This window comes from Schistocerca gregaria, chromosome X (genome assembly GCF_023897955.1).
Source record: "Schistocerca gregaria isolate iqSchGreg1 chromosome X, iqSchGreg1.2, whole genome shotgun sequence".
NCBI classification, from domain to species: Eukaryota; Metazoa; Arthropoda; class Insecta; order Orthoptera; family Acrididae; genus Schistocerca; species Schistocerca gregaria.
The window spans coordinates 85,921,375-85,933,005 of NC_064931.1; the positions used below are offsets into that span (position 1 = coordinate 85,921,375).

The window sequence follows — 11,631 nt, forward strand, 5'->3', positions numbered from 1 at the left end:
CTAACTAACCTAAGTCGCGCCGAACCTATTTGTTGTGTAGTCAGTGCTTACACAACTTTCCCACTAGAGCGCACCCCGCTAAGCACAACAGCGCAGGCGCAGCGCTCGTCCGTCTCCGCACAACGAGATGGCGCTGCCATAGAGACGGACTAAATTCTACTTCCGCCGATCCGCGTATTAATGTAACGCAGCCAATGAGATTGCTGCTACCGTAGAACCTTTTCTCCTCGCGGATCACAATCGCGCAGTGATACATGAATGCGCGAGGTATTATAACATGTGTACAGATCTCCGATTAGTCAGTCTGCATTTGTCTGCATCAGTCTACATTAGTCTGTACCATTCTATAGTCAAGTTTCAGTCTGCGCCTAGTACGATTACCATATTCCTGTACATAGCCATGAAGATAAATGTATAGAGACTTTTGTGAAGTATCAGAGAGATGTGTGAGAATAAGATTTACATACCAATACCAAAGGAACATCAGATTGTTAATTTTAAATAGCATCCAGAACCAAGTTAAGTAATTTTTATGCTTGTTATTATTTTAATAAATGTGTGTGAAAATTAATCAAGTTCTGTTTAAAGTTGGTCACCGTAATCTGCTACTCTAAGCGTGCCAGTGGCATTTCTATCGTCTGACCTAATGGCAGAAGCTAAACACGCCACGATAAGACCACGAGACATATTGCTGATACTCGCCTACTTCGTTAGAGCGACAAGTCAAATAATCTGATGGTGTGTGTACTGAAGGTCTTACAGTACGCACACCACACTATCCGAGTCCTGGAAACGAAGAAATTAACAGACACGCTTATCCCTTTACTACTTTGCCAAATCTAATACAACAATAATCCGATAATGGAGATGGTAAACCGCATGATGACTTGGGTGTGAAAGGCAGAAGGAGGAAGCAGTGCCCGGAGCGAGCACGCGCCGCAGGCCAGGAGGTTTTCAATTAGGCGCGCGGTGTGTCACGCGGGGATACATCTGTCGCCCTAATGACGGTTATTACGCCTCGCGTCCGCCCCCGACTTTTGTCAACCGCACGCACGCCGCCCTGCAGCCGCGTCGCATCCGTGTAATTACATCGATTGTGAGTGGGAGTCGGCCGCAGAAATGACCACTTCCGGATTCTCAATTGACAGGTAGCGGCGGCGCAGTCGACTATTTGTTTGCATCTCGCAATTACTTTCAATGTTTGATGCATTGCCGGGTGCTCGGTGAACTACGACCAGGCGTTCAGAAGCGGTCGTGACACACCGCGAGCGATCACTACTGTTAAAGCTGCAGATGTTACGTACGGACGGTTTCGCTTGAAAGGCCCTCTTTTAACGCTCCGAAGGTTCTCAGAAAAGTCATTTCACAGTGCGGCACTAATAGGCACCAGTGTGACATGGGATTCTCTTTCCCGAGGATGTCGGAACTTAATGGCGTGCTTTCGGGTGTTGAGCTGAGTTGCTCTTTCTGTTGTTGCAAAACATATCGACGGGCGACCCAGAGATGTTCTTCACGTGCTGCAACCTGTGTTTTTACAAATGTTTCAGCTGCCTGCACTCCACTGTGAAGTATTTTTAGTGTCGTGAAGTTACTAATACCCGATTTCAACTCCCGACGTCCACTACGACCATTGATACGCATTTGAATATTAGTGCCTGCATCCATTATTCCGCGAAACGCACTTTTTCTTAGCGTTTTCCAGCTCTGGTGTACGTAATAGCGGGTGATATCTTAATAAATTAATTCCAGACCCAAAGCATTGTTTAAGCTGAAACCTCTGCTCCAGTTTATTAGGGTTTTCAAAATGGTTCAAATGTCTCTGAGCACTATGGGACTTAACTTCTGAGGTCATCAGTCCCCTAGAACTAAGAACTACTTAAACCTAACTAACCTAAGGATATCACACACATCCATGCCCGAGGCAGGATTCGAACCTGCGACCGTAGCGGTCACGCGGCTCCAGACTGTAGCGCCTAGAACCGCTCGGCCACTCCGGCCGGCTATTAGGGTTTTCGATAAACTCCTTAATTACGCTATCACAGAAACATTGCGCTTGCTCCCCGATACTCGTATCTACTTATTTCATTTCATTATTGTATCCGAGGCGACAACTGATTTGCTTGCCTGTTTTTTTAGTCGGCTGTATTTTTTATGTTTTGCACCTCACCTCGACTATTCCGATGACCTGCCCCATATAAGATATGCCACGATCGAAGTAAACCCAGTACTGAACCATCTTTCGGGGTTGTAGGTCGTCTTTAAAGTTACAAAGAAACTATTTTATATTTGTTGACGAGAACGGAATACAAGAGATGTCATGTTTCCGTAGGAGAACCGAAGACAATAGATCACATGTTTTCATAAGGGTCTGCAGATATTTCCGGAGATTGGTCCAACTTCAAGAGGATAGAGATTCTTGGCTTCTCTTTTTATGTCTCTGTTTCAAACGCCTCCTCATGAGTTGCTGATGTTGCTGATTATGATTATTATGACAATCAGTTTGTTGCTTTGAGAGCTCTTTTTGTCAGAATGCTATTTGTAAGTCTTTTAATTCTTCGTTCCAGCCATATGGGAGCTAATTACACAAGCAATAATTCACTGTTTTTCTACAGTAGTAATAGTAGTACTGAGGGTACCGCCAGCAGTGAGACAACTATAAAAGGCACCATTTGATGAACATCTGCGAATATAAAAAGAAACTGATTTGGCTTTGTATCTCTCCCTCCGAACAGGCCTTGGGAGGCCCAACGTTACCTACCGGCCGCCGTGTCATCCTCAGACTACACGCGTCACTGGTTGCCGATTTGAAGAGGATGTGGTCAGCATACCGCTCTCCCGGCCATATGTCAGTTTACGAGACCGGGGCCGCTACTTCTCAACCAAGTAGCTCCTCAGTTTGCCTCACAAGGCCTGAGTGCACCCGGCTTGCCAACAGAGCTCGGTAGACCGGATGGTCACCCATCCAAGTACTAGCCCAGGCCGACAGCGCTTAACTTCGGTGATCTCACTGGAACCGGTGATACCACTGCGGCAACTCCGTTGGCTTGGCCTTGTATAATTCAGTATATTTGTTTCACCACGATATTTTTATTAATGACCTTTTCCGCAAGAGAAACAAGTATTCGTTCAAGACAGAGATGTCGAAAAGCTATTGTTTCCAGTGTGTATAGCTCGGTCTCGGTACCGTATGACCAGCCTCCGGAGACCGACCTCTATGCGACATAATGTGACATTAGATCTTCGGTCGCAGCGTATATAAATGCAGGCAGACAGGGCTTACTTCATAGACCAGTTTTTCGTCAAAGTGAGTGAACGGAGAAACCTGAGTAGACTACAATAACGCACTGTTACGTGGGTCCTCGTATGTGATAATCCCATAACAGTGTACATGTTCCCTGGTCCAGAAATAGCGATGTTCCTTTGAGCACTAAACCAGATCATCGCTGCTGTGGGTCATAAAATTACCTGACACAGACTGTCAATTCGAAGCCTAGCCGTCTTCTAGGCTATTATCTGATAGTCCGAAGAATTGTGCGAATACTTCCGATCGGTGAATACTGTCCATTGGTTTGATTCTTCTCATACTAAGGAAACAAACGAGACTACGAGAATTTCATCTCTTATGTGAAGAAATGAAGCGGGTTTGTGAAACATTTTTCAAAGTCTACAACATGACAATCGAGACATTCCACTAGGTACTGTAACAACTGTTCAGCACGTAATTGCAAAACGGTCAAATTTCGTACGTAAATTATCACCTGGGAAACATCTGGCTTTAGTAATGAAGTACGATGCACTCGTGGTTAGGTGCAGAATGTTTAGAGAACATGATTTTTTTTTGCTGTTTTAAAATAAAATTTTGAAAACGAAATTACACAAATAGTTTACGAAAACTATATAACAATGTAGCGTTCGTTATAGTATCTACATTTATTGGAAACAGAATTCAAGGAAAACATTTCATAAAAGAGATAATACTGTTGTTGTTCTGTAGGGCGGGCAACCACAGTCAAACTTCGACATTTCTTCAAAGAAAACTCCGGACTGGCTGTATGAATGATTTTTATTAAATCTGCGACCGGTTTCGCACCACTTATCGGTGCATCCTGAGGCAATATACGCAAATTATAATATAGTAACGTTTAACATTGCCCTGTGCCACTCCCCACCATTCACGTCCAATATTCCGTCATCTAGTGAAAGCGGTAGTTAAAATTTAAAAATCTTTTTAAAAAAATTTTAAAGGATGCGAGCGGCAATGACCGTGCAAGTTGAGTGGAGCCGCGCGGCAGTGGACACGGTCTGAGTCAGGCTACAGAGCTATGTTCAAGGTTACTATGTTAGACATAGCATATATTGCCTGAGGATGCACCGATAATCGGTGCGAAACCGGTCGCAGATTTAATAAAAGTTATTCATACAGTCAGTCCGGAATTTTCTTTGAAAAACTACTGATGTTGTTCTTGCTTCTTTTAGAGGTGAGCCTGGAAAATTATTCTTTTCTTTTCCGATGTTTCAGCCGTTTTTAGCCAGTGTCAAACAGTGTTGTTGACTGGCTTCTGTATGTTTGCTAGATATGTTAATTCTTCAGGACGAAAACGCAGTTAAGCAATGAAGTTATAGACACAGTAAGCGTCATTTGCAAATCAAAACTCTAGACGAAAGATACACATCCACCACGTAGCTGTACAGACACAGAACGACATGCGAAAGATACTTCGTGGCAGCCTGCGTAGTGCAAGTTTCATTTTGATAAGTCAAGTTAACGTTTGTTCCGGTTTTATCGTTTAAATTTTGTGTCTTTCAGCGTCATTCTTTAAAAAAATTACGGTATATGAAAAGAACGAATAACCACTTACTCTCTTCGCAGCAACGTTGTTATAGAGAAAATTGTTTCCTGTATCGCAAGAAACTTAGGACTACACTGAGGTGACAAAGTCATGGGATACCGATATGCACTTACACAGATGACAGTAGTATCGCGTATACATGGTATAAAAGGGCAGCGCATTGTCGGAACTGTCATTTGTACAGAGGCGATTCCAGTGAAAAGGATTCCGACGTTATTATCCCTGCACGACGAGAATTAACAGGTTTTGAACGCGGAATGGTAGTAGAGCTAGACTCATAGAACATTCCATTTCGGAAATGTCAGGGAATTCATTTCCACAGTGTCAAACGTGTTCTGATAATACCAAATTTCAGGCATTACTTGTCACCACGGACAACGCAGTGGTCGACGGCTTTCACTCAACGACCGAGAGCAGCGGCGTTTGCACAGATTTGTCACTCCTAAAAGACAAGCAACAATGTGTGAAATAACCGCAGAATTCAATGTGAGACGTACGTCGAACGTATTCATTAGCACAGTGCGATGAAATTTGCATGGGCTATGGCAGCAGAAGACGGACGCATGTGCCTTTGCTAAGAGTACATCACCTCAGTACCTCTCCTGTGCCCGTGACCACATTGGTTTTACCCCAGGTGACTGGAAAACCGTGACCTGGTCAGATGAATCCCGATTTCAGTTGGTAAGAGCTGAAGCCGTGGAGGCAAGATTTCTTCTACAAGGCACTGTGCAAGTTGGTGCGGGCCCCACAGTGGTGTCGGCTGTGTTTACATGGAATGGACTGGATCTTATGGCCCAAACTGAACAGATCATTGACTGGAAATGGTTATGTTTGGCTACCTGGAGACCATCTGCAGTCAATCATGTTCCCAAACATGTCACCGGACCACATAGTTGTTCCCGATCGGTTTGAAGAACTATCTGGACAATTAGAGCGAATAATTTGATGAGCTACTCCACCCGATGTGAGTGCAATCGAACATTTATGGGACATAATCGAGAGGTCATTTCGTGCACGAAATCCTACATTTGCAACACTTTTGCTATTTTCAGCAGCTACAGAGAGAGCATGTCTCAATATTTCTGCAAGGCACTTCAAACGACTTCTTGAGTCCTTGTCACGTCGAGTTGTTGCTCTACGCCGGGGCTGGCCGTTGTGGCCGAGCGGTTCTAGGCGCTACAGTCTGGAACCGCGCGACCGCTACGGTCGCAGGTTCGCATCCGCCCATGGTCATGGATGTGTGTGATGTCCTTAGGTTAGTTACGTTTAAGCAGTTCTAAGTTCTAGGGGACTTATGACCTCAGAAGTTAAGTCCCATAGTGCTCAGAGCCATTTGAAGCACTTTTTTCTACACCTGAATAAAGGAGGCCCGACACAATATTAGAAAATATCCCTGTCTTTTGTTACATTAGTATATGTAGCCTCCTTCAGACGAGTACTGACTCGACATTGTCGCTTGAAGATGCCTGAGAAGTTTTATCGATATCACACGGCTAACCATCCGAGACATTCAACAGTATTCACTAGGAGGCCAACGCCTTAAATAGCACATGCTATTCTTCTCTGCATGTTTATTGGGAAGCAGTTCTACTTTCAAAACACTGGACTATCATCTAGACAGTCCAATGAAGCACTTGGGATAATAGTAAAGAAAACTTGTCATGCAGTATGGGATGATTCTAACTGTTAACAATATATTTTTCCGCGGAAACAATTTTAGTATCGTAGCATATGGACCCCAAGAGCGGGTCATAGATCAACCTGCCGTCGAAGAGATGGTTCAAGTTGTTCTGGGCACTATGGGACTTAAAATCTGAGTCCATCAGTCCCCTAGAACTTAGAACCACTTAAACATAACTAACCTAAGGACATCACACACATCCTTGCCCGAGGCCCCCTTTGAACCTGTGACCGTAGCGGTCACACGGTCCCAGAATGAAGCGCCTAGAACCGCTCGGCTACAAAGGCCGGCCTGTCGAAGAGATGCAGTACTCAGACGCCGCGGAAACATCTGACGCGGCCACAGAAGATACTCGCTAGAAATTCCGCGGCCGCGGGGCAGCGAGCCAATTGAAACAGCTGTCTTATGAAGCTATTCGTCTTCCGCCGAATGTACAGCAGTCAAACGACGTTGCTTGTCAACGGATCTGTTTGAGAACCGGCTACACACTTGTGTGTTTACGGCTCTCAACGACTATCGTTATTTAGACGATTTTCGCTTCGCAATGGAGTTCATTTCGTGTGCGCATCGCTCGCGAATCAAGTGCTACGCGTCGTGTTACGGCTTCTGGGTTGCATCATCAGTATTTTGGTATCAGAGCACGACGCCAAAACAATGACGTCCCTTATACAGCGCATTTTACAATTCCTAGGGGCTGTAGTTGGGACTTGGTAGATACAGGTTTGATAAGGAACTAATGACCGGAAATATACCTTTTGGATACAAAATAAGTTTGACCCACTTTCAAATCTCACGCTTTGCTGTACGCACTCTAACTGAGAACAAGGGGCCGTCGTCAGTCCCTGTTATAATGTTGGCGTCACTTACACACAACATTTACGTCAACTGCTGCGAGGAACTGGTATGTTCACAACGAGGAGGCTCGAAACAAATACCGTGCCATACGCTCTTGTGAAGCACACAAGTCGGAGCTGAATATTACGCTATGTGTTTACTGTGAAGCTGGAGGTCTGAAAATGATCCGATATTCAAACCAAGTTTAAATTCCAGCGGTACATTTCCGAATATGGGTTCATAAAATTTATATACTAAATCCATTCCCTAATCTGTAGAAGCCGGTAATAGGAATTGTGAAACACCCTGTGTACTAGATATCATTGGGAGGAATGGTAGTTTCCGAATTCTGTGGGGCTCATATACGGTGCCCCAGGAGGAATGGTCAGTATTCATGGATATGACACTTACGATAATTCAAAGCACAAATTTCCAGTAATCCGCGCGCTCTAAAATGCATAGCTTTAAGAACTGTGTGCCTTTGTTTATCGTCACTACTGTGAAACACGTCTCTTCAACTGAACAAGTTCTCTTAGCTCTTAAGTTATAAATTTTAGAGCCCATCTATACTACAGGTTTTTGTACGAATGATCGTTCCTGTCATATCATTAAATATTACCATTCCTCCTGCGACGCGCTGTATTTGGTAACCGCTGAGTACAATGAATCCACGCCACATCCTATGCAACTTTCGACCACAGTTTCCCCTATATACTGCGCTGGTGATACCTGTTTCCTTACGTTTCCTTCTGTGATATGATAGTATCCAAACGATTTACTCACTTCTCACGTTCGGAAATGAGTAATTAAATGTGGAACAACATCACAGAAAAGCAGAAACGGACGCCCTGTGGTACCGACTCGGTTCAGTGAAACCTGCGGCAATAATATTTATCCGTCAGTCAACCATTTTCAGCTTCATTTGGCCGAGCTGACAGTATACACAGGATTCTTGACAATGTATTTAGATACTCGGACGACTAGTTGCTCTGTGAAATACAACTCGTTCAGACGCCCAGAGTAACACTTATTGTCCTGACCAGTTGTCACATTTCCTTCCATCCTATTAGAAATGACGTCCCCTGCAATTCAAGAGCGGAGATTGGTCAGAAAATAATTTGTCCATAGTCGGTTATACTGGGAAGTATGGTTAAGACACTGGACTCGCATTAGTAAGGATGGGATTCAACTCCCTGTACAGTCCTAATGATTTAAGTTTTCCGTGGTTTCCCCAAATAGATTAAGACGAGTACTGGGTTGGTTTGTTTTAGAAGGGGCGACCAGTTTCCGTCCTAAATGCTAATGTGTGCTGTGTGCTCCGTCTATAACGACCTCGTCTTCGACCGGACGTGGAACCCAAATCTTTCTTCTTTCTTTACGGTAGGGCATGATTTTCAGTGACTTACTGCTGCAAAAACATCAGAGGAAGGGATTAGCATCTTCGCTTAGAGAAGTGCAAACAACGACGGCATCCATTAATGGAACACTGTAAGGAGATTTTATAATTTGGAAAATGAATTTGTGTGGATCTGACGTACGCTTAGTGAACGGCACATGACAGGGAAATTATATGGAACCAGTATGATGACGCACGTTGAGGTTATGACCATATGTGTCAGTCTTTGGAAAAATGAATTCCGTTATATATGCTTCCCATGCTGAGGCAGCTGTTTGAAATCTGCCTTTTCAGCATTAGTCATGTCCACAAACCAAGGTTCACTGCACCGTTGTTCGAAAGAACCCAGGTAGATTCGATACACTACACTAATGAAAGATCCGCTCAGATTCATATCTATACGTTTTTCATTCATTTTAGTGTAGGTTGCGTGCCAGACATCCGTACAGAAACTCGGCAACAACTGCTCATCGCGCGTTCAGCACTTCAGAAACCTTAGAAAAACTGGATCTGCATTCGAGAGAGATAGATCCCCAGTGCTGGCTATCCTGATTTGAATTTTACGTGTTTTGCTGAATATGATGACGATGTATGCTAAAATAAAACCTTCGCTAAGGGCACTGAGGACCTTCTTCCCCGTCATTGTACAACAGAATCATTGTGCACTGTCTATAGTGATCTTGTAGGCAGCGGGGATTGCTAAGCTTCCTAATTCGTAAAATGCGTTCACTGGGAATAAAATACTGTAATAATGTCAAAATGATGCATTAAAAACTATTTGTTTAACAAGTAGAATGCTCAAAAATGGAGGAGGGGAGGAGAGAGCGGTATGAAGGAAAGCGCTTTTCGTTACATAGCATAGATACGGCATTCGCTTATCCCCAGTGTGAGCGGCTATTTTATTAAAGACCTATTTACATTTCTACCATCATTGCAGTTGTTGATATTGAAATTACGACCAATATTTTGATATTGGTTCACAGTTTATTGACGAATAATTAGATTTATTTTAACGTTACAACTAGTAGAAAAATATTATTGTTTTGCGATTCAAAGTAATTAGGCCATATGTTCTGTGTACATGCAATCGGCTGGGTACGTATTTTCTTCTCGCGGTACTGGCGGCTTACGTGGTGTAACTGATGGTCTGTCAATCGTAGACAGCCTCCCATGTGTGCAACATTTCTTTATAACTTTCGGTGCTGCAATGTTGTTTATCTGGGGGATTCGACTGTTACCGACCCCACGTCGACTATTTCGCGAGTTTAGGTGTTCCTTTTTATTTAATGACTATTTATCTGGACACTTAACACCTCAAATAAGTTACTTTGGAGTAGAATATCCAATGGAATGTATCGTTTTCGGTCGCAGTACTTACACTGTGGTCCTTGTAATGCGCTACTATACATTCTAGGTTTTCTACACTCCTGGAAATGGAAAAAAGAACACATTGACACCGGTGTGTCAGACCCACCATACTTGCTCCGGACACTGCGAGAGGGCTGTACAAGCAATGATCACACGCACGGCACAGCGGACACACCAGGAACCGCGGTGTTGGCCGTCGAATGGCGCCAGCTGCGCAGCATTTGTGCACCGCCGCCGTCATTGTCAGCCAGTTTGCCGTGGCATACGGAGCTCCATCGCAGTCTTTAACACTGGCAGCATGCCGCGACATCGTGGACGTGAACCGTATGTGCAGTTGACGGACTTTGAGCGAGGGCGTATAGTGGGCATGCGGGAGGCCGGGTGAACGTACCGCCGAATTGCTCAACACGTGGGGTGTGAGGTCTCCACAGTACATCGATGTTGTCGCCAGTGGTCGGCGGAAGGTGCACGTGCCCGTCGACCTGGGACCGGACCGCAGCGACGCACGGATGCACGCCAAGACCGTAGGATCCTACGCAGTGCCGTAGGGGACCGCACCGCCACTTCCCAGCAAATTAGGGACACTGTTGCTCCTGGGGTATCGGCGAGGACCATTCGCGACCGTCTCCATGAAGCTGGGCTACGGTCCCGCACACCGTTAGGCCGTCTTCCGCTCACGCCCCAACATCGTGCAGCCCGCCTCCAGTGGTGTCGCGACAGGCGTGAATGGAGCGACGAATGGAGACGTGTCGTCTTCAGCGATGAGAGTCGCTTCTGCCTTGGTGCCAATGATGGTCGTATGCGTGTTTGGCGCCGTGCAGGTGAGCGCCACAATCAGGACTGCATACGACCGAGGCACATAGGGCCAACACCCGGCATCATGGTGTGGGGAGCGATCTCCTACACTGGTCGTACATGTCTGGTGATCGTCGAGGGGACACTGAATAGTGCACGGTACATCCAAACCGTCATCGAACCCATCGTTCTACCATTCCTAGACCGGCAAGGGAACTTGCTGTTCCAACAGGTCAATGCACGTCCGCATGTATCCCGTGCCACCCAACGTGCTCTAGAAAGTGTAAGTCAACTACCCTGTCCAGCAAGATCTCCGGATCTGTCCCCCATTGAGCATGTTTGGGACTGGATGAAGCGTCGTCTCACGCGGTCTGCACGTCCAGCACGAACGCTGGCCCAACTGAGGCGCCAGGTGGAAATGGCATGGCAAGCCGTTCCACAGGACTACATCCAGCATCTCTACGATCGTCTCCATGGGAGAATAGCAGCCTGCATTGCTGCGAAAGGTGGATATACACTGTACTAGTGCCGACATTGTGCATGCTCTGTTGCCTGTGTCTATGTGCCTGTGGTTCTGTCAGTGTGATCATGTGATGTATCTGACCCCAGGAATGTGTCAATAAAGTTTCCCCTTCCTGGGACAATGAATTCACGGTGTTCTTATTTCAATTTCCAGGAGTGTATATGACCACATGCGTGGTTTCTGC

The 11,631-nt window shown here is 45.3% G+C and overlaps 1 pseudogene; it reads right to left on the reverse strand.

Moving 5' to 3' along the window:
* Positions 1–2,926: 2,926 nt before the first annotated feature.
* LOC126299956 (5S ribosomal RNA) lies at positions 2,927–3,044 on the reverse strand (annotated as a pseudogene).
* Between the last annotated feature and the right edge of the window lie 8,587 nt (positions 3,045–11,631).